Source organism: Tachypleus tridentatus, chromosome 2 (genome assembly GCF_004210375.1).
Source record: "Tachypleus tridentatus isolate NWPU-2018 chromosome 2, ASM421037v1, whole genome shotgun sequence".
NCBI lineage: Eukaryota > Metazoa > Arthropoda > Merostomata > Xiphosura > Limulidae > Tachypleus > Tachypleus tridentatus.
In genome coordinates this window covers 40482238-40507166 of record NC_134826.1, presented here as the reverse complement: position 1 = coordinate 40507166, position 24929 = coordinate 40482238, and the positions used below count along the sequence as shown (strand labels likewise).

Below are 24929 nucleotides of genomic sequence, written 5' to 3'. Positions count from 1 at the left end.
TACAGTAATATAGTCAGTGGATTTGAATTCGATTAAATATTGTAGAAATGGACTTAGCATCTCATTGGTCACTGGCATCCTCTACCAACATTTATAAAAGACTTGTAGACTGTATACCATGACATATAGACTACGATATCATGGATATATTCGGTCATCCTCTAAAGACATATTGGAAACACAACGATATTAAATGTGTATATATGAGTTGTGGCCCTAATGAAATGTCAACTAAGTGAATGTTTGAGCTAATAGTAATGCAATAAACATAAATCTAATGAGGTTTGAAATTCTTAATAATAATACGTCCCACAGAGGCTCAATGATAAGACAGAAGAATTATAATGTTAAAAAACCGGGTTATGATAGCAGTGGTGGGCAAAACGCAGATAGCCCATTTTGTAGCTTTGTGCTTAATAACAAAACAAACAAATGAAACACATCTCTAAAGATAAAGACATAAGTCAAGTAAAACAGTCATTATTTTATTCAGTATTCAGTAGTTTCCCAAAGTACAGTTTATTTTAAATTGCAATGAACACGATAACAAAAGGCTGTACACTAATTAAGTTTGTTGCATTCATTCGTTTTAATTAATTACAAAACTATAACACAGGACGTTCAGTTTGCAACTTTCCAATATAGTTATCAGATCTCAGCATTTACTAATTTTGTCTTTCTTATTTAGATAACATTTTAAAGGTGATTTTTCAATCCGAAATGTTGAACGTTATCCCTGGATCTCCTAATTTGGCCTTGATTATAAGCATTTCCGAATTTGGCTGATTAGTGAGTAGAAGACGTTCGAATAAACAAGAAGAATTTCGATAAAACAAACTGGCACGAAGGCCTGGCATGGCCTAGCGCGTTAAGGCGTGCGCTTCGTAATCTGAGGGTCGCGGGTTCGCGCCCGAGTCGCGCCAAAACATGCTCGCCCTCCCAGCCGTCGGGGCGTTATAATGTGACGGTCAATCCCACTATTCGTTGGTAAAAGAGTAACCCAAGAGTTGGCGGTGGGTGGTGATGACTAACTGCCTTCCCTCTACTCTTACACTGCTAAATTAGAGATGGCTAGCACAGATAGCCCTCGAGTTGCTTTGTACGAAATTTCACAACAAACAAACTGGCACGATAATAAATTTACTTATTTAGGACATTTATTTAAAGCTTGGAATATCCAATCTACGTAAGAAGACGTCCGTCCTAATTCAGAAATAAAATGTAGGACAAGTCTAAAACCGGCGGATTAATCTTAAAGATAAAAAAATGTAATATTAAAAGTAATTATTTTATTATCGAATGGGTAATTTATAATTGGATATGGTAAACCAGACACGTGGAGAAATAAACTGCTTTTTTAATTGTAGAATATACTTGAGGTTTGAACAGTTTCGCTATTATCTAATCCCAAACACCTTCGATCTCTCATGGCTAAACAGTGCGTCTTGTAGACTTATAATGCTAAAAATTAGGTTTACTGTTCTTGTTGGGCATAGCATAGATAGACCTTTTCTTTAGATTTGTGTTCAGGAACACAAAACAAACAAGACTCAAAACTATATTTTCTAATGTTTTGTTTATTTATGTGTTATGTTTTTTTTTTAATTTGAAAAATTGCATTAATACGTAAGCATATTTAATCCTGCCTCATTAGTAGATATAAATAATAAGAAATACAAATAAACATATCTTTTCACTTCTTATTATTGCTCATACTGGTAATTTCAGGTTATGTAATATACATAGAAACAGCATATATTCAACCTTTGAGAGAAAGTGAAAAACGAGATATCCTGCATAGAATATCCTTTTAATACTGTATACAGAATACATGGCTCATGAATTATTTATTTCTAGAAAAGAACCATGCTTTAAGCTTGTCCTATTCAACATATTCAAGTTATTGTTTCGCCACACTTACAGTTAGATTCACTATCTCTCTTATGGATGATAGACGGAACCCCACACAAATAATGATGATACGTGAATTATGAAAACATAATTAGTTTGGGGAAACACTACTCACAATTTGCGTTTGTTATCATTTTTTTACATCTCGCTGGGAAATAGCGAGTTCATTCTAGCTCGTTAAATCTCTCTTGAGAACTCTAATATGTAAATTAAACAAAAACTACCACAAAAGGAAAAAGACATGAATGTAAAACTTCATCGACGAAAAACGTTTTATTCCATCATCTTGTCTCGTGAACATTAATTGAAAGATGTTAATGAAACATTCTCTACAATGTTTAATATTTAAGATACAGAGGATCGATATGTAGATTTAATTACTAGGATGAAAGATAATTGTTCTCTTTTTTGAATATTTGTTTTTTACTGTCGTCTTTATTAGTTTTTCATTAATTATAGTCCAATGCGACTATGTCACGTTTAAGCAAAAATTTCAGATTTTTCATAGTACGAAGTTTTTCACTGAATTTCATAATATTTATATAATGGCGCATGATATGCATTACTCTGACAGTGCAATAATCAGTATAACATTGAAACTGTGTACTAATCACAAAAATATATCTCTGTGATATATAAACAAGGAAGTAGATATGACAGAAGCAGATTTCCGTAATTACACACTACATAAATTTGTAGGTTCTATAATTACGGCCCCTCCGCTAGTACAGTGGTATGTCTATGGATTTACAACGCTAGAATCAGGGGTTCAATTCCCCTCTGTTGGCTCAGCAGATAGCCAGATGTGGCTTCGCTATAAGAAAACACACACACTCTATAATTATGGAATTTAAGATGCGTGTTAACATTGGATCTACATTTATTTCGGTAGAGAAGAACAGAGTTTATGAGCGATACTGCTTCTAAAATGGTTTGAGTAAGAGACATTTTGCTTTTTGGATAAACAGGCCAGTCTTAAAAGAAAAAAAAAAAGAATAATTCAGGTTACACGTGAGTAAAACCTTTTCCTTTCCAGACTTGAAAAGTATGATACAGCGGTTTGAGTACGTTATATTAAACTGATTTTGGATCCAAAATGACATGAAAACCATAGTCGATAGAAAGTCGTGGTAGAACGGCATGTATCAGATCTATATTTGTATTTTTTACCTGTCAGACTAAATATGTTCACCCTTTCAGCTGTGGGGACGTTATAACGTTACGGTCAATCCTACTATTCGTTGGTAAAAGAGTAGCCCAAAAGTTGGCGGTGGATGGTGATGACTAGCTGCCTTCCCTCTAGTCTTGCACTGCTAAATTAGGGATGACTAACGCAGGTAGCCCTCGTGTAGCTTTGCGCGAATTTAAAAACAAACAAACCTCCTATACCATCACTAAAAAAATTAAGGAGCTATATAATTTACGATATATTTATATGATCATGTTACGTCTTGTTCATTGAAGGCCATGCGACATTTCCTAATTTTTAAGACTATGTCAGAAAAATTCAGAAACGTGTTAAAGAAGTGACTGTTACAGAAGGAGAAGATTCTTCAAGAAGGCGACACTGCTTGTTAGTATCAGTATTTAACATAAAAAGAGAAAATTGCAAAACATTTCAGCGTTCTTGGTGAAACTGTTGAAATCCTAAGAACCTTTTCAGTGTCACAAGCCCGGCATGTCCAGGTGGGTTAAGGCGTGCGACTCGTAATCTGAGGGTCTCGGGTTCGAATCCCGGTCGTACCAAACATACTCTCCCTTTCAGTCATGGGGGCGTTATAATATTACGGTCAATCCCACTATTCGTTGATAAAAGAGTAGTCCACGAGTTGGTGGTGGGTGGTGATGACTAGCTGTCTTCCCTCTAGTCTTACACTGCTAAATTAGGGACGGCTAGCGCAGATAGCCCTCGAGTAGCTTTGCGCGAAATTCAAAAAAACAAAACAAACAGTGTCACAAAGTCAGGATACAGTATCAACTAGCTTTTGATTCGTATATGTTCTGCCGTTTAAATCACTGAAATTTTGTAATGCTTGGATAATAAAGAAACGTTTCAAATGGTGTTCCACATTCCTTGGAATATCTAAAATAATGGTTTCATAAATTTGCCTAGATATCTTTTTTTTTTTCGAAGCAGCCTTTATACACTTTGCTTCATGTGGAAGATTATCATATATTGACATACTGATTCATCATGTATAAAACAACAAAAAATTACGACTTTTCAATATTCAAGCTTTAAAACTGTGAGTCTGTTAATTTATGACCCGTTGCCAGAGAAACTCGCTCCATATTATGGGGCCGAGGATGTGCTATAAGAGTAACAATCAAATCTCACTCTTCTATTGGAAGAAGAATAGAGATTGGTAATTTTGTCTAGATGCCTTATTTCTAGTTCAAAATTAGGGACGGTTTTGCGCAGGTAGCCCTTCTAGAGAAAAACAAATGGAAACAATCTTTTATATATTTTAGTTTGCTTTTTTAAATACGATAACAAAGAATAATGATTACATATAAATATATAGTCGTATAACTGAAAGTACCAAACAACGTATGTTTGAGTGTCTTCACGCTGGTAAATCATTAAAAAACAAGGTAATATTTGAAATTAATGTATACTCTTTCTGTTTTCGCTTTCAACATATTATCAGCACGAATATTATAAAGTAAACTTTCCCAGCCAATACCGATACCTTTTAATAATTTAAATTTATTATTTTGATGGTTTTTTTCCATATTGAAATAGTAACTCAAAGTAAGCAAGTTAAATGGATAAACAAAGAGTGATTTATAGGTTTTTCACACCTTCCAACTTTTCCAACGATGTTTACTTCTATAATAACAACCCGTTAACTTCATAAACGAGCTCTTTTGATTGTCTTACAGAATACGCAAACTTAAATAACTTTTCGATACAGCTTAATAAAAAACGCAGCTGCATAATGACTCCTTTTTAACTGAAATACAATTTATTTTTTGGTTTGTGTGTCTACTTAACGAAGAAGCCGTAGACCATAAGCTGTAATGTTTTTTTACATCTATCATTTAACTTTTTCATTACGAGCCTACGAAGTGCTTCAGACGTCCACCTACAATAAACATCCAGGTATCTTCCATCTCCAGGCTATGTGGGTTTTAATAAATTGAGATAGGGCTTCATTGATTGTCATTCTTTATCATCAACAAAGCGAAGCTGGCAGCTCAAAACTATTGACTTCAGCTAATTTATCATTTGGGCTTACTTATCAGAAATGCTCCATAATATTTCATTTCACAGCGATGACACTGTTATCATATTTTTCTTTAAAATAATTATATAAAGATCCACTTGCTATCTTAGTTGTATTGTTGGTATTACATGTGATATAATCCACGGATGGGCCAGCGGCAACTTTACTGACTTACATAATTAAGATCCAGGGTTCGATTCCCCGCATTGGGCACGGCAGATACATCAGTGTCGCATGCTCAATAACACTCAGGTTGTAAGAATCTAACCCTCGTTCTACTCATGATGCTAGAAACGAACATTTTCGCTGTGATAATAATCAGGTTAAAATATCCTTGATTTAAAAAACTGGTCCACATTCTACGTATGATGTAAGGAACTGATCGGTATTGCAACTGTAGTGAAGATCACTTATGTTGCTATTTTCTTCTCTGTTTTCTTTTACTTCTACGTCTACAGTAACAATCTTTGGCCAGTAAAATTTAGACGTTACACGTACCTTTGAAAGAGTTTATATATTTTGCAACTTCTAGTTACGGTTACGCCCTAAAATCTCAATACGTTTGTTAGTACGTCAAGGTACGCGTGGCATCTTTCTTGATTTCAAGCCATCACCTATAGGAAGAAAACCGGTTGCAATCGGCCTAATGGTAATTTTCAAATATTTTATTTGGTTGTTAGCTTAGTTATTTGTGTTACGTTTTTTTAAAAAATAATTTAACTTTATTAGTATTGTTTAATAATTTAGAGCAGCTGGTTAAATTTATTACTTTTTTGTGTTATGTGGGTTGGTGTGTTTTTCTTATAGCAAAGCCACATCGGGCTATCTGCTGAGCCCACCGAGGGAAATCCCTGATTTTAGCGTTGTAAATCCGTAGACATACCGCTGTACTAGCGGGGGGCAATTTTGTGTCATGTTTGTTTGTTTCTGAATTTCGCGCAAAGCTACACGAGAGCTATCCGCGCTAGCTATCCCTAATTTAGTAGTAAGACTAGAGGAAAGGCAGCTAGTCATCACCACCGCCGCCAACTCTTGGGCTACTCTTTTACCAACAAATAGTGGAATTGACCGTATCATTATAACGGCCCCACGGCTGAACCGGCGAGCATGTTTGGTGCGACTGGGATTCGAACCCGCGACCCTCAGATTACGAGTCAAACGCCTTAACCCACCTGGCCATGCCGAGCTTTTTGTGTTATGAACTCTGACGAGGAAACACCTCCACTGATGTTATTTATAACTTCCTTACTGTGTCGTACTTTATTTCTTCTCAGATTAAGCGTATAAGAATAGTTTTTACTCCTTTTATTTGTTGTTTAATTCGTTTTGAATGAAGAAAATGTTTTAGGCGAAGAAACTTTCGAACATTCTTATCAGATTCTTAGATATAGCGAACAAAACTTTATTAAAAAGAGATGAGAGAGTAAATATACGTTTAATTTGGGTTTTCTTCTTCTGTTTAAGGACCAGTGGGCAGGATCATTTCATGGAACTCTAGGCGCCTGAGCTTCTAGACGCAAAAAAAGTTTTACTAGTTACTACGTAATATAACTTAGGTTAGACAAACACCCTGTAAAAACACACATCACAGTTCAGGTGAAAATGCAGTCGGAAATGCAGTGGTATAGCGAGAACAAAAAGGAAAAAGAAAAAAAAAACACACACTTTGCAATTGAGTATTAATATTAGGTATTATTATTCTGATGGAGAATCTGTGACATTAATATTGCGAAGAAATAATTTGTTAATTTTAGAAGCAATTTGTATTATTGGCAATACTTATGTATGGTATAAAACAAAGAAAAAATATGAATAAGTTATAGTGTGGGTATTTTATTATAGCAAAGCCACGTCGAGCTATCTGTTGATTCCACCGAGGGTAATCGATCCCCTGATTGTAGCGTTGTAGGTCCGTAAACTTATCGCTGTACCAGAAGAGGCAAAAACTATAATTACACGAGAAACGTTCGGGAAATAGAGGGTTTTTTTTCTTCTTCAAAATTTTATTTACGGGTAAATTGTCGCTGATTAATGAACTACCTAACAGATCAATATTTTTATCTAATATTACAAAAGTTTTTTTTTGCAGTTCGATAACGCAATTTGTCTGTTTGTTTGTTTTTTAATTTCGCACAAAGCTACTCAAGGGCTATCTGTGCTATCCGTCCATAATTTAGCAGTGTAGGACTAGAGGGAAGGCAGCTAGTCATCACCACCCACCGCCAACTCTTGGGCTACTCTTTTACCAACGAATAGTGGGACTGACCGTAACTTTATAACGCCCCCACGGCTGAAAGGGCGAGTATGTTTGGCGCTACGGGGACGCGAACTCGCGACCCTCAGATTACGAGTCGTACGCCTTAACACACTTGGCCATGCCGGGCCCTTGCAATTCGTCCTATTAGTCGTCGCTTATCGATGGTTATCATTTCGATCTAGTAGGCCCAGCACGGTCAGGTGATTAAGACACTCTACTCGTAAACTGAGGGTCGCAGGCTCGAAACCCCATTACACCAAACATGTTCGCCTTTTCAGTCGTTCGGACGTCATATGCTAAGATCAATCCCACTATTCGTTGATAGAAGAGTAGCCCAATAAAGAACGGCTACGCAGATAGTTCTTGTATAGCTTTGCGCGAGATTCAAAAACCAATCCGATATAAAACTCTGTGAATTTTTTTGTCCTCTCATTGACAACACGCACGGATGATGCTTTCAAATAATTGATGTCTTTAAAATAAACTATACTCAAGTTTGTTTGTTTGTTTTGAATTTCGAGGGAAGGCAGCTTGTCATCATCACTCACCGCCAACTCTTGGGCTACTCTTTTACCAATGAATAATGGGAGTGACCGTAACATTACAACACCCCCACTGCTGAAAGGGCGAGCATGTTTGGTGCGACCGGGATTCGAACTCGCGACCCTCAGATTACGAGTCGAACGTCTTAACCCACCTGGCCATGCAGGGCCTATACTCAAGTAACTGGTATACTTAAAGAAATTGTACATATATAGATCTTAATATCTCACCTGCATTTGCCAGACTAGTATGATAAAATTCCAAGAAATATAAAGCTCACTCTTCGTACTTGAAAATAATGTTTGTATGTTCCTCCCCTAAACATTTAGATTTATTTCATTTTTAAACATCCCTAGTAATTTATGTCGATGATATGAAAGATGATGTTCACCTTTTCTAAAAAAAAATTATAACCATCTAAAGAAAAATGACATTGATTCTTATCTAGTACCAAAATTGTAGTTATTATTATTTATGCGGCATTTACAACATAGTCCAATGTTGTACACAAGTTCAAGTGAATATTAAGGTTAATCCGGGTAATGTAACAACAAATATGAGTCGACTTACTTTTGTGGCTACTCGATATTTTTTAGCTGCATTAACTTACCGTATTACATCATATAAAGCTACTTTTGTAACTACTCGATATTCTTGAATTGCCTTGACTACCGTATTAAAATTATACATTTAGAAAGTTTAGAAGTGACAAGATAAACTTCAGTACGTTGGGAATGTTACTTCTGATGTTCGTTCACTTAAGTTCTCAATTTGCTAATAACTTTCAAATAAGCTCCGAGATTCGATATTAAGCTTAATTTCTGTATTGTGTTGAAACCATTGAACTGAAAAAAAACTTATTTTACTTACATTTGACAAAGTATTTTGAGTGCCACCTACAAAGCGAATTAATTCATATTATACAGTCAGTAATCGAACTCTCTGAAGCTTCGAATGCAGTTAAAGGAATTCAATAGCCAATGCACCTTCATAAGTCTCTTAGGTTAATGGGCTACTTTGATCATGATATATTTACTTCCTAAATTACATGCTTTCAAAATAACACAAGTACAGTTTTCATTAGAATTTTACTGTCGTAAAATAAAGTGATTCACTAAAAATATCGAAAAATTAGGTGATTTCAACAATGTTTCGGAAAAAAATATTATTTTTATCTTATTGATTGAAAAAAGCAAATATCACGTTTTATTTTCATTAGAAGACGATTCATTTATTAGCTGGACCTTTCATACTTTTAAACGACGTAATAATTATCTATCATACTTATATTTTAGGTTTTATTAAAATGCAAGTGGAAATAAACCATTTTTTTTTCCAGTTCACTAAAGCCATAATTTAAAATCCGTAAATTCTGATCGAAACAATATTAAAAAACCTCCTCTTTGTTCCTGTTTTTGGCTTTTAGTTATTTATAAATATCAACTTTATCAAGTGTCCGCTGTTACCTAGAATTGACTGTATATTTACTATCCAGTTTTTGTTTGTTTGTTTTGGAATTTCGTACAAAGTTACTCGAGGGCTATCTGTGCTAGCCGTCCCTAATTTAGCAGTGTAAAACTAGAGGGAAGACAGCTAGTCATCACCACCCACCACCAACTCTTGGGCTACTCTTTTACTAACGAATAGTTGGATTGACCGTCACATTATAACGCCCCCACGGCTGGGAGGGCGAGCATGTTTGGCGCGACCGGGATGCGAACCCGCGACCCTCAGATTACGAGTTGCACGCCTTAACACGCTTGGCCATGCCGGGCCATCCAGTTTTTAATATTGATCCATCAGTAGATGTTTGATGAAACGTATCAGGTTTTCATCGCAATTATTTACGTCTTTTCTTAGTTGTCACAAAATAAACTATATTTTTCATATATTGATATGAAATTGATACGATATTGATTTTGAATACAGTTGTTGTTTTGACAAAATGGGTGCTTCACTACACGAAGTTCTATTCTTTTCTCAGAGTATTTTATTTATCGCTACGTGAATTAAACGTGAATCCGCTAAGGAATGTGAAGCGCGAGTGGTTCTTTATTCAATCAAACCTTATCTATAAGTAAATGTAACTCTATTTGTTAATCTTTCATTTGAGATTGTGACAACAAATTAATTTATTTTCTATTGAAACTTGAGTAAGTACTTATACAAACTATTACATTTGGAATATAAGATTAAGATTAACATCTTATATGACTAAGTCCTCCGGTGGGACAGCGGTTAGTTTACAAACTTACAAATTCCCGTGCTTGATTCCCCATAATGGAGTTAGCAGACTAGTAAATAAGGCTTGGATCTAAAACGAATAGATAAAATAAATCCAAATATGCTTCTTCAGTAAACCAGTGGGTTTATAACACTAAAAATAAGATTTTAGGTATTTCCATTAAACAAAAGATAAATAACTTATTGTGTAGCTCCTTACTGAGGTAACAAAAACGAACTTTTCATTATTATATTTCTCTGTATTATTCCACTTTGTAGACGTATTTGTTTTCTAAATTTCGCGTAAAGCTACACAAGGGATATCTGCGGTAGCCGTCCCTAATTTAGCAGTGCAAGATTAGAGGGAAGGCAGTTAGGCATCACCACCCACCGCCAACTCTTGGATTACTCTTTTATCAACGAATAATGGGACTGACTGTAATATTATAATATCCTCACGGCTGAAAGGGCGAGCATATTTGGTGTAAGGGGGATTCGAACCCGCGACTCTCAGATCACAACTCTGACAACTTAACCACTTGGCCATGCTGGGCCTGTGCTTGGTAGAACTAGCCTACACTACATAATAATTTTAGCTTTTACCGTATTATCTTTCATTACATAGTTTTATTTTTATTTTCCCTCACACATTTCTTCTTTTGTCCTTATTATATTCTTCTTTATAAACATTATTACTCTTCACAGTATTACTTACTATTACACTATTACACTGTTACACTATTACACCTTACACTATTACACTGTTACACTATTACACTTTACACTATTACACTATTACACTTAACACTATTACACTATTACACTTAACACTATTACACTATTACGCTTAACACTATTATACTATTACTAACACTATTACACCTTACGCTGTTGCGCTATTACTGCTTACGCTGTTGCGCTGTTGCGCTGTTGCGCTGCGCTTGCGCTGTTACGCTGTTGCGCTGTTGCGCTGCGCTGTTACGCTGTTGCTGACGCTGTTGCGCTGTTGTTACACTGTTACACTTACAGTACGCTAACGCTGCGCTATTTACGCTATTACTGACGCTGTTACGCTTTACACTATTACGCTATTACTAACGCTATTACACTTACGCTGTTACGCTATTACTAACGCTGTTACACTGTTACGCTATTACACTGTTACGCTGACACTATTTACGCTGTTACTAACGCTGTTACTTTTACGCTGTTACTAACACTATTACGCTTTACTAACACTATTACTATTTTTACGCTATTACTAACACTATTATACTTTACACTATTACTAACACTATTACACTATTACTAACACTATTACACTTTACACTATTACTAACACTATTACACTTTACACTATTACTAACACTATTACACTTTACACTATTACTAACACTATTACACTTTCTTTCATCTCCTTTCTCACATCTTTTACTTCTCTTCTTCCCTTTATTTTTCTTTAATAGTTTAATTACGTAAGCTGTGGTTTCGTTATTCTATTTTTCACTCTCTTTTGCTTCCATATTCGTCTTTATTGTTGGTAAATTTCTCTTATAATCCTTCTGTTTAACTTGCTTGTTTAAAGCAATTTCTTTTCGCTTCCTAATTAATTTTTTCCACTCCTTTACTGTTTTTACATTTATTTTTTTCCAGTTTTATCACCTCCACTTACAGAACTAGTATTCGATTCTGCCTTCAATTTTATATATATATTTTCTTCTGATTACTTTTTCCCCTGTATCTTTACTTCTTCGGCCCGGCATGGTCTGGTGAGCTAAGGCGTTCGACTCCTAATCTGAGGGTCGCGGGTTCGAATCCTCGTTGCATCAAACACGCTCGCCCTTCCAGCAGTGGGGGCGTTATAATGTGACGGTCACTCCCATTATTCGTTGGTAAAGAGTAGCCCAAGAGTTGGCGGTGGGTGGTGATGACTAGTTGCCTTCCTTCTAGTCTTACACTGATAACTTAGGGGCGGCTAGCGCAGATAGCCCTCGTGTAGCTTTGCGCAAAATTCAAAAAATAAACAAACAATCTATACTTCTTTTTGAACGCCATAATTTCCTTATTAATACCATTGTATTTAAAATCATAACAACGATATAAATGTTTTTAACTCAGTGTGAAATCATACATTTTTTTTCAAGTTTACGTTTATATATATTTTTACTGTAAGGTTTGTCCAATTGTTATCTAATATTGTTCCGTTGAAACATAACAAGTAACATAACAAAAGAAATGTTAAAAGCCTAGCTTAAACGAAAGAAAAAGAAAGGGGAAATGGAAATCAATCATCGGAATGTCAGCAGGACCTATAGATTACAAATGATGACTATAAAATATTTCGACCTAAAAAGACATTTTATAAAAATATAATCTCGAATTTACTTCTGAATTGTATTTCCTATTTTAAAACTCCGTTGAGAAACAAAATATCTAACTATTCGTCTTAATCTCGAATGAAACCGGAAATATGACCCGAACTTGACCGTAAAAAACATTTAATAAAAATATTATGTGGAATTTATTTCTGAATTTTGTTTAATATTTTCAAACTCCGCTAACAAACAAAATATCTAGCTGTTTGCCTTGGTCTCGAAGGAAATGCTTTGAGGGATTAGAGAATTTCACGCTATGTAAAGTAGGGTTAAGAGTTAAGCCTCATCTGGGAAACTTCACCATTGATCACCAAATTAAGTAAGAAGATAATCAAGAATTATTTAAAGTTAGAATACAAAAACTGGTAGTTTTTTTCAAATGGGGTAATAGATCATTACGTATAATTAAAGTTAAAATCCTCTCCTTCACCGTAGAAGCGCGTAATGTTTGGGAAGTGACTGAGCAGTGTAAATAATACCTCTAACGTAGTTACACATTATCATTGATTAAAGTCATTCATTCAATAACTTAAACGTTTTATATATTATTAATACATTTTAGCTTTCTCACATCCTGAAACAAGGTAAGTTAGTTTATGTATACTATAATACTTATTTTTTGTTTTTCTTTTGGTAAATAACATTCAGTATTTTATTAATTACTTTCTGTGGCAAATTTAGAATAACACTTCATTTAGGATTGCAGTCACTTCATTGGATATCAATATTAATAAAACACCTTTAAGATTGCAGTCTTTTCATTGGCTTTTGATGCTAATAAAACATCTTTATGGTTGCATTTAGTATTAATGTTTATAAAATACCCTGTAAGGTTGCAGTCGTTTTATTGGGTATTGATGATAATAAAATGTGATATAAGGTTGCAGTCACTTCAGTGTTATGCATTTCCAGTATTTTAAAACATTTTTACGTTAGTTTCAAATGTTTCTAGAAATTAGAAATATAATATCTTAAAATTCTATGAATGAAATACGTGCATATGAAGAAAAGCTGGGCACATCTAATGAATGCATACAAGGAGTTACACAACGATGCTTGACCAAGGAAGGAAAGGTATACTTTAAGTATAGACTAAGATACATTCCAGGCGTTAATGAAAATCAACTGTTTACATTACCTACTAACTGACGCCATAGCAGCAGAGAGAAAGATTATATTAACTCCATAAGAGACTGGACACAACTTCCAGAAAAGGAATTAGCAAGGATATGGGAGACTCCGGGAGAAACTTTGATTTGAAAAGAACGAGTAAAACACATGTAAATAGGCTGACAGTTTACTGTCTTCGATCGTAAGTGACAGATACACTTGCGATTTCGGTGTGTGCACTATTTGGAGAATCGTAAGAATAGTATACGGATTCATAATAGAACTCTACGTTTTTGGATTAAAAGTGAGTCTTCTGGTTCGTATAAAGAAGCCATACAACTTGCTGTTGGTTGTATAAAACCGATGCTCCTGATTCAGTTATGTCCAACCCATAACAACATAGATGTCCAACATCCACAAGTGGCTGTTACTATCTCTCTCAGAGTCGAATAATGTTGTAATAAATTGGATGCACAGTGTTTAATATTAAAGGACTAACGAAAGTTATTCTGAGCAGTTTTCAATCAATGTATTAATTGACAATTTTCTGATAGTATTAAGTAATTTAATGGATATTATAGGCAGTTTAATTGAAGAAACGTTACGTACTCATACTGAAAAAATTGTTTTAATAGTGAATCCTTTCGCTATACCTAAATGATAAAGCCGAGTATTTTAACACACTGCAATAAAGTGTTGTTTAGTTTTTTTACTCTCAGTCTCAGAGTCAATTTCTTCATTATAACTATAAACTTCCTCGAGTTATTCACTTTTGTGCTTCACCCATATCCGTAAACTTGGATTTTAAATATATTTATTGTAAACTGGATCAAGTCGAACTCCAAACGATTAGCCACATTTTTACAAGTGAGTGTTAACCCATTGTATGTTGATTCGTTGGATGGAGTACTGTCCGCCACCAGTAATTGAGAGCGAATATGCTGTATACAATATAAGTTTTGCAAAACTTTCGCGCACATTTAAAGCAACCGCAGTCAAAGAGTTAACGTCTATTCGTGACTCTGACAGTTGTGTTAAAGGTTTCACTTACTTAAATACAGGGCCAACTACTATAGGCTACTGGTTAGTCTTTCCAATCTGTGCGTTCGAAAATTCACAATTTATGAGTAACAGTCAAATTCCACTCTTTGGTTAGACAATAGTAGTTCAGTTGGTGGCTGTGACTACCTGCCTTCTTTCTAGTTCGCAATTAGAGACAGTTATGCGCAAAAAATTTTGAAAACAAACTAACAGTTTGTTTGTTTTGAATTTTGTGCAAAGTTACACAAGAGCTATCTACGCTAGCCGACCCTAATTTAGCAGTGTAAGACTAGAGGGAAGGCAGCTAGTCATCATTACCCACCGCCAACTCTTGGACTACTCTTTTACTAAGGAATAGTGGGATTGACCGTCACATTATAACGCCTCCACGGCTGAAAAGGCAAGCATGTTACGGGGATTCGAACCCCCAATCCTCAGATTACGAGTCGAATGTCTTTACTCACCTGGCCATGCCGGGCCCCAACTAACAGAAGAAGTGCGAAAATGCATAGATATTTCTGTGTGTTCAATCGTATAATTATAAATGTCTAAAAAAAGATATATTTCTGGAGCTTTGTGTGAAATTTTAAAATAAAAATATATTAATGTGTTGCAAATTATACGTGTTACATATTGTTTTTTGTTGTTGTTGTTCATGCTCATGTGTTATTCCGGGAATGTCGTAGTTATTAATTAGGTTTTATTTGTACACGATGTGCGTGGAAGTAATTAGTTATGCAGCCTTTTTCAGTAACAAAATACGATAATTTTGGTTATGATTACTATTGTTGTTTGAACTCACATATTTCATAAAAACAATACACACTGTCAACTCTTGGGGTACTTTTATCTGTGAGATTCACAGTTTGTGTCGCTAATCGTTAAAGCATGTCTAGTCATTGTGGTAACTTACTGAGACATATGATTGTAGTTTCCGCTCTGATCACCAATTTAAATAATTCACAAAAAATATTCATTATTGCTATTTTTTTGCATTTAAGCGAAAATTAATAATTTTGTACTGAAACTTTAAAATAAAAAGAAAACAACAATTCCTTTTGGAAGAAATGCTGGGCTTAAATTGTCAAAAGATATTTTACAAAACCATATGCCGTAGCGAAAAGTAGAGCAATATATAGGTAATAACTGGAGTTCTTAACGAAACTTTGTAGAATGGATGGCAACTGCCTGTTGTGGAGACACAGTGTAAAGGAAGACTTTCGAAACGTTGTCCTCTGCACTTGTGTCTCCACAACAGGCAGTTGCCGTCCATTCTACAAAGTTTTGTCAAGAACACTCTGCCTAAATAATCTATTAAAGAAAAACTTAAGTTCTGGTTTGACAACGTCTGTGTTTTGTCTGAATATGTCTCGTTAAATTTCTCGTGAAATACTGCTAATTATTCACGTATTGATAGGTGAGTTGTATTCAAATGGATGGCAATCATTGATCTTTTATCTTATAAAAAGTGCCTAATTATTATGTTTAGAGAAATAATTATTTGATAATTTTACGTATTGAAACAAATAGATGAGAAATAATAGAATGAAAGTATTATTGCCAGAGATATGTCTTTCATGATAATAGCATTTTCAATCTCAACGAGATAACCGAGTTATACTCTCAGTTCAGATACCTCAGGTCATCATTGATTTAGAACTGCTGATAGGAGAGTGTTCAATGAGACAAAAACTCTCAGTGCCTATGTTCCTTCCCAATGGGTCAGCAGTAAGTCCACGATCTTACAATTCTAGATCTGGAGTTCGATTCCAACTGTGAATAGACAGAAGATACCACGATGTGTAGATTTGTGCTTAATCAATTGCACGTGAGGCCTACACTTATGGCTACCATTAACCGAATAGCTGAAGTTACTCTTATAACGCGCCAACAGCTGAAAGTGAAAAGCATGTTCAACCGCAAATCAGTTGATCGGACCTTCCGATACTTAGATCGATTACAAACTTCTCAAAATCAATGATTCCCCTTCCACACGATCGATAGTTTGGTTTAGTTTTTCTAAATTTCGCGCAAAGCTAGAGGAATGTTATCTGTGCTAGCTAACCGTCTCTAATTTAGCAGTGTAAGGCTAGACGGAAGGCAGCTAGTTATCACTATCCACCGCCAACTATTGGGCTAATCTTTTACCAATGAATAGGGGGACTGACTGTCAGATTATAACGCCTGCGCGGCTGAAAAGGCGAGCATGTTATGGTGTGACGGGAATTCGAACCCGTGACCCTCAGATTATGAGTCGAGTGCTTTAACAACCTGACTATGTCTGGCCTCTCGAAGTGAGCTTCATGTGCATTTTATTCAATAAACACTAAACAAAGATTATTCAAAAATCGTCTCTAAAAATAATTGAATTCAGCTTGAACTTCTTTCTCGTCATAGACTTGAAATGTAAAAAGTGCCCGCCAGGTGATGCTATAAACTGAACAAAACTTGTGAATCCCGGTTGACATTGCATTCCTATTATATTATTCATAACGATGCAGACAAAAGTCTGTGCTATTTAATGTTTATGTTGGAAAACAATAATTAATATTAAACTTGTTGTTATTACACATATACTAGCGTAATAAGAGCTTGTTTTAAAGCAGCGTATCCCAAAATTTATCGGTTCACGGCGCCCTTAGCGTCTCAGCGATTTTTTCACGGCGCCTCTAGGCAAAAAGAAAAACCTAACAGTTCAGTTTATTACGTAGTTAGGCCCAAACAGCGTAATACTTAATAAGTATTTATGACCTAATAACTTAGTAGCCGTTTGAAAGAATAATACACTTAAATTGAAAATAAAAAACAATATTTTTATTTCAGTTTTAAATAACCACACTTACGGATTGGATGTGTGCGCCTGTTGGGCGCTGCACAGCTTCTCAAACATTGGAATCAGATTGAACACCGCTACCTTCATTTCCTGTTCAACATTGATTTTCGCGCGGTACTTGCTTTTTATCCTAGCAACCGTCGAAAACCCATCTTCGCAGAGATATGACATCGCAAACAGAATTAGGATTCGCTGGGCTATAGCACTCAGCAGTGGATATTCATCTTTTACTGATATCCAAAATTCAGTTAGTTCCATGCTCCCAAGTTTTGTTTTTGAAGTCTTGTCACAAGACAGCTCAGTAAGATTTTCTTCTTCTGCAGAGGTAAATTCTGACAGGGCCTTAGCCTTGAATGGGTCTTGGGTCCATGTAAACCTCTCTATATATTCTGGAAAGTAATTGTTCAAACTAGTCACGAGCTGTGTTAGGTGCTCCTCAAAAACAGATTTTAGTTCGTGGGTCAAATCAACTTCACTGGATGTAACAAACTTTTGCAATAGAGGGAAACAGTCTTTGCTACTATCATAATTCACTTTTCTTCTCCATAGTAGTAACTTTTCCTTAAGGCTGAAGCCTTATCTGCATATTTCAGAATGTGCGTGTTGCTTCCCTGCAGAGAAAGATTCAACGCATTCAGTTTTTCGAAGAGAATCGCACAGGTATGCCAATTTTGACAAAAAAAAAATAAGTCTTTAAGAAGTTTTCTAGCACATTGGTTCTTTTTCTTCGATATAAGAGTAGAATACCTGTCGTAATTCGAACACACGGGACAGAACTATATTCCCACGGGAGAACTATCGCGAGCTTCAGTAATACAAAAAAGATGTGTGCTCAGATCCCGTATTCTCACATACGTTTTTTTAAAAAACATCACCTTCTATGGCCGAGTTTTTATAAAGTTCATTACTTTCAACACACTTTCCAAGACTAGGTTCAGTGAAGGACTCAGGTGCTTTGAGGGAAGGGCTTATCTGTGAATTATGCAGTGGGTCCACAGTACATCAAGAGTTTCACTTTGTATGAGTGCTTGCAATCCTCCATAACAGATGGACATGGAGCAACCACCATCCGTAAGGACGCCAAAGCACATAAAAGCGTCAAGGATCTCAAACAAGTCTTGAGCCTTTGTACCTGCAGTGATACTTTTATAAAAGAGAAGGTCTTTCACAGTTTTGTTACCATCCACAAACCGTTTGTAGTAAATCAAATGAGTATTCTTGTTATTATCCATTGCCTCATCCAGCTGATACCCAAATTCCTTCCCTTTCATTTATTTTCAGTTAGTTGATCGTTGAGATCTTCGGCCATATGTTAGATTCTACGATATTGTTGGATAAAGGCACCTTTCAAAGCAGTCTTCCTGCAGATTCACCAACTATAATGTTCACCATATCCACTGCAACTGGTAAAATTAGTTCTTCCGCGATGGTGTGAGGCTTTTTACATTTTGCAACTCTGTATGTCATCTTGTAGGGTTATAGCAAAACATTGCTTGCTGTTGATGCTTGTTTAAAAAATGTACCTTGTTGCTCTTTCAATTGTTTTAACTTTCTGGTAAAATAATCACAGGATTTACTAGCCATGTTAAGATGAGTTGTCTCTAAGTTTTAGTTTACTTGGAAGCATGCATTCTGGAGCCAAATCTTTTAAACATAATACACGCTGTGGACACTCTTCATGAATGACATCTACTGATGTAAAACCAAAATACAGATAACGATCGTCATATTTCCGTTTCTTCACAACTTTGTAACTGGTCTGTGGTTCATCATCCTTTTCTTCACTCCCACACTTCTTATGAATATTCAAAAATCTTTCAATTTTATGAACAAGGACGAAAAATAAACATATAATTCACTGAACTTCACTAGACCTAGCAGACCCTTCAGTTATTTCGATTACTGACAAAATCTAAGAAACGAGAAAGTTCGAGAAGTTACTTGTGTAGCCGAAAGTACAAGTAAACAAAAATGTGTCTCAAACATTCGAGAACGTTATCGAAAGAAATGTAGCGCAATTTATTGCTAAAACTGTGAAATACCTCGAGCTATTAGTTCGCGCGGTGTCTGACAAATGTGGATATTGCTGTGTTTCCATAAAAATTTGAAATATCTCGCGGCGCCCCATGAGTTCGCTGCGGCGTACAATTTGGAAACTATTGCTTTAACCTGTTGACTGCCAAGTATTTCAGTTGCTACAATAAAACTCTAATGCTTCTTCATTTTGTAACTTTTTTCGTGACGCCATTTTGGATCGAAAGTGAAACAATTTGTAAGTAGGTCAAATGCATGTATGGTGCTGACATCTAGCGTTGAAGTTAGGTATTATTGAGAACGAATTTACTCGTCCGTGGCACTGTGTTACCGATCGGCTTGGACGAGTTATCTCTACGGCACTAAACAGATTATTGGCTTTTCAATGTTTTCATTATAGTCTGCTATATGTGTAAAACATTGTTTTTGTTTTGTTTGTTTTTGAATTTCGCACAAAGCTACTCGAGGGCTATCTGTGCTAGCCGTCCCTAATTTAGCAGTGTAAGACTAGAGGGAAGGCAGCTAGTCATCACCACCCACCGCCAACTCTTGGGCTACTCTTTTACCAACGAATAGTGGGATTGCCCGTCACATTATAACGCCCCCACGACTGAAAAGGCGAGCATGTTTGACACGACGGGGATGCGAACCAGCGACCCTCAGATTACGAGTCGCACGCCTTAACACGCTTGGCCATGCCGGGCCATGTAAAACATAGTCTATAGCTAAAGAACGAAATTTAGACAAGCACACAAAGTTAGACGTACATATTGCATTACATACCTTTTCCATATGGGTATAAAATTAAATAATACTTTACATTTAATTTCAAATTCTAACCGATACCTCGATGGCCATAGTACAAGATCCCAATGTTGATGCGTTGGTAATATTGTTTGCGAATTACATGATAGCAGCACCGGAACAGAAGCTTCGAAAAGGGAAAAGTGTGCAACCTTCGTGCATTAGTAGGATAGCAACATTTAAGCAGCTTCTTTTAAATTGCCCTCATACAAATATTTAAACTTATTAAGAACAGAATCATCGCTAATCTACATCGTACAAATGTGGGATTTGAAATATGTGCTTTTCAAAAGAAGATAAATTCCCAGAATAACTAGTCACCTCTAGTAATTAAACATTACATGTCTTACCCCAGAGAATGACTCTGTAGACTTTATCTTGATAGTTTCGCGAAAAAGGATCGCAATAGAAAAGGAGAATTAGGAAAAAAAAAAAGGAACTTGTCTTTGATGTTCTTTTTCTTGAATCGCTAGAGCATTATAAGATGTATCAAAACAAACGTAGCGACAGGACGTTTGCTTTGGCAGAAATGTGTTCTTGTTTTGCCTTTTCTTCCTGTGACCTGAACTACCTTTAATTCCCAATCGACCTCTGAAACTACAAGTTTGAAAAACACTCTAACCGTCGATAGTATGACGAGAAAACACATGTTGTTTTTTCTCTTACTAATTTATAAAAAATCAAAACTAAAACATGAAAATAAAGAGCATAACCCAACTTTGTCCGGCATGGCCAAGCGTGTTAAGGCGTTCGACTCATAATCCGAAGGTCGCGAGTTCGAATCCCGCTCGCACCAAACATGCTCGCCCTTTCAACCGTGGGGGCGTTATAATGTGACGGCCAATCCAACTATTCGTTGGTAAAAGAGTAGCCCAAGAGTTGGCGGTGGGTGGTGATGACTAGCTGCCTTCCCGCTAGTTTTACACTGCTAAATTAGAGACGGCTAGTGAAGATAGCGCTGAGTACCTTTGCGTGAAATTCAAAAAACAAACAAAAACGAAAAGCAAACATAACCAAAGTCAAATAATGAAACGATCAACAAAGCAGGACAATATCCAAAACATGACAAAATAAAATCGGACAGCGAGAAAGTTTGAAAGTGCGTTAATTATTTTATTTAACAAAGGAAATTTAATATTTAAGCCTTTTGCACTAGTTAAAACTTTAAATAATATTTTATTTTCAGTAACATCAACGGGAATTGCTTTCACGAAATTATTTTCACGCGTTGTTTTTACTGTTATGTAACTAAATTTCAATCACATTTGTAGGTATTGAATATTCAAAGTTCTTATGTATCAGAACATTTCACTATGAACTTCGCATAGTAAAACAAATAGTTGTCTTTTTTCCATGCTGACCTGACATGGCCATGTGGGTTAAGGCTATCGACTCGTAATCTGAAGGTCGCGGGTTTGGCTCCCGGTGGCACCAAATATGATCGCCCTTTCAGCCGTGAAGGCGTTATAATGTGACGGTCAATACCACAATTTGTTGGTAAAACAGTATTTCAAAAATATGCGGTGGGTGGTGATGACTAGTTGCCTTCCCTCTAGTCTTACAGTGTTAAATTAAAGACGGCTAGCGCAGATAGCCCTCGAGTAACTTTGCACGAAATTGAAAAAAAAAAAAAAACTCTCCATGTTGTAACAAAAATAATCGCTACGAAACTAAAGATGTAAACTTAAGCGTAAAACTATTTTGATTTAGAGCTCTAGTAAAATAAAGTTCGCGAAATATTTTTAGATTTAAATAAATGAGTTAAAATGTTATTAAAAATTAATATTTTAGATTCAACACAGAAACCTATCATTGTCTTTACGATTGAACCCTGAAGGTTTTTTTAATTAATTTTCTCCAGAAGTAATGACCAATGAGTTTCCTGAATTAATCTGTACACCCAATGCATTGCAATGCGCTTATCAATTGAATCGAATGACCCATATTGTTTGTCCAGGACTATTGCCAAGATACCCATCTCAGAGAAGTCGATTACATCTAACGGCAGAATCGATGAGTAAGGCGTATACCAACCGTATTTATTGAGCCCATTTTTGGTACATATAGAACGTCTTCAGTCTTTAGATTAGATCGTTTTCCTCCTAAAGATGTCACTGGTGGCTTTTAACAGAAAATGTCTAGCTACTTAAGAGGTAGTTTTTCTGTCAATGTGGCCAACGTTTTACTCATTAATCGGACTTTTTCTGAAACCATTGCTGTGAAAGAAACACTCATCTGCCCTCTGGTAATGGACTTTGGAACTGTGTCGTTGTTTGGGCCAAGTTACTTTCGTTGTCGCTTTAAGAAGGTTGCAAGATTGTGAAAACAGACTATTGTTTTCGTAATCTCAAGTACGCATTTATTTTAATAATTTAAATTATTTGTTGTTAATCAAAATGTATATGACCTTAACTTTTGACTTAAATTTACCAAATATTAATAAGTTAGTCCTTGAAAGATAACCTTTGCATCAAATCTAAGAAAACTGTTTGTTTGTTTGTTTGTTTGTTTGAAATTCGCACAAAGCTACACAAGGGCTATCTGTGCTAGCCGTCCATAATTTAGCAGTGTAAGACTAGAGGGAAGGTAGCTAGCTAGTCATCACCACCCACCGCCAACTCTTGGGCTACTCTTTTACCAATGAATAGTGGGATTGACCGTCACATTATAGCGCCCCCACGGCTGAAAGGGCGAGCATGTTTGGCGCGATGGGAATGCGAACCCGCGACCCTCAGATTACGAGTCGCACGCCTTAACACGCTTGGCCATGCCGGGCCTTTTGGAGTTGTCTGTTCATACACGCAGAAGTAAAAACAATACCACTATTGTAGGAACGGTGAAAATTCATTACATTTGTGGTATTCTCAGTTTAAAATTGATTTCCTAACGATCATGTTTCTGAATTACTATTAGATATCTATTTTAATATCAGTGTTTGTTTTACAATTAATAGACCTTAATCACTGTTATAGCTTTCTAGGCTTATAGCATACTGACTGTATCTATCCAATAATATTCTCCCCTCAGTGCATTACTTTTATACAAATCACTCAAGTCTCTAGAACGTTCATCAAAGTTCGTTTGCAATAATATTTTAGCAAGTTTTCTTAAACAAAAATTGCTGCTTCTCGCTCTCAAGAATTCTCTACAAATTTCGAGGGTGGGATTTGAGCAATACACAGTAAAGAATATAAGTTACACGGAAAAAAACTGTACAGAAATAAACGTAGGAACTAAAATAAATGTACAATGGTAAATCCATTAGAACTTGTACTATTAAATTTATATTGCGAAATTTCAACCTATTTGCTAAAGTTATAAAAGATTCACGAGTGTATGAATCAACAATATATGTGTGTACGTAAACACTAGTGTATCGTTAGTATTGCTGTGCATGCTGAAATTCTAGAAACGTTCCTCACGCCTATAAATGTAACCAATGCGATGCGCCAAGAAACAATATATATTATCACTTTGCTATAGTTGGGGTGCTGAAACCTCGGATGCCACAACTATGATTAACACTTATCAACTTTAGACATTGATCAGGAACGTTTAAAACTTTCTAACATTACAAACCATTTAACTTCAATGGATTCACATCGGACATTAGTATTTTTACGAAAACGTTACATAACTTTATCGGTGCCAAAACGTGATGTGTGATCAGCGAAAAAAAAAAAGAACACAGATCTAGCTTGCTCCCGGTTAAGTGTTTGTTTTTGTTTTTTATAATTTTGCGCAAAGCTACACGAGGGCTATCTGAACTAGCTATCTCTAATATAAGTAGTGTAAGACGAGAGGGAAGACACCTAATCATCACCGCCTACCACCAACTCTGGGGCTACTCTTTTTACCAACAAATAGTGGGATTGATCGTAACATTGTAACGCCCCCACGGCTGAAAGGACGAACATGTTTGGTGTGACGGGGATTCGTACCTGCGACACCCGGACTACGAATCTTCTGCCTTAACAACCTGGCCATTCTGAGCTCTTTTGCCAGGAAATATTCACTATATTTTGAGTCTGAGATAAAATTGGAATACCTTTTGCTGGTCAAACGATGACGTCAACTAAAATTGATAGCTGGCCAATGCTGTCAGGGAACGAGGTGATGCCATCCACTGAAAGATGATGTCTAATGTCAGCGCACGTTTTCTTTGTTCGGTTTTACTTCTCTTTCTTTGTGACTAGTTCAGCAAAGATTCATCTCAGAAAGCGAACAGTTTGTGAGCTATCCATTGATCCAGTAGAGACGATCGTCTAGTCGTCGAAGCAGGTACGTGCACCATTTGTTTTGTTCTATTTAAATAAAGGTTATTTTCACTGTCTTTTAAATGCATCCAATGTGTTTAATTCTTAAGCAGCTTAAAATTCAGTCAAATTATAGATTACGTGAAACCTCCTTCTTTTCTTGATCGAATCTATTTTTATTTACAGATTTTCATGTCTTATACTTGTTAGGAAACTGGTTTTAACTGAAAACACCACATGGCTCATCAGCTTTACGTCTCTCAGGACGAATTTCTGCCTAACTAGTCACGTCGAAAAACCAACTAGAATTGA

At 35.9% G+C, this 24929-nt stretch overlaps 1 protein-coding gene across 3 annotated transcripts in view; it reads right to left on the bottom strand.

The window, feature by feature from the left end:
- Positions 1 to 24560, bottom strand: part of LOC143241526 (tyrosine-protein phosphatase 69D-like) — a 354041-nt gene extending 329481 nt beyond the window's left edge. Inside the window, exon 1 of one of the 3 annotated variants that reach the window (XM_076484788.1) lies at positions 24410 to 24560. The gene's annotated coding sequence lies outside the window, so the exon portion shown is untranslated. The remainder of the gene's footprint in view (positions 1 to 24409) is intronic. The other 2 variants (XM_076484794.1, XM_076484793.1) reach the window with 2 other exon arrangements.
- Positions 24561 to 24929: the final 369 nt, after the last annotated feature.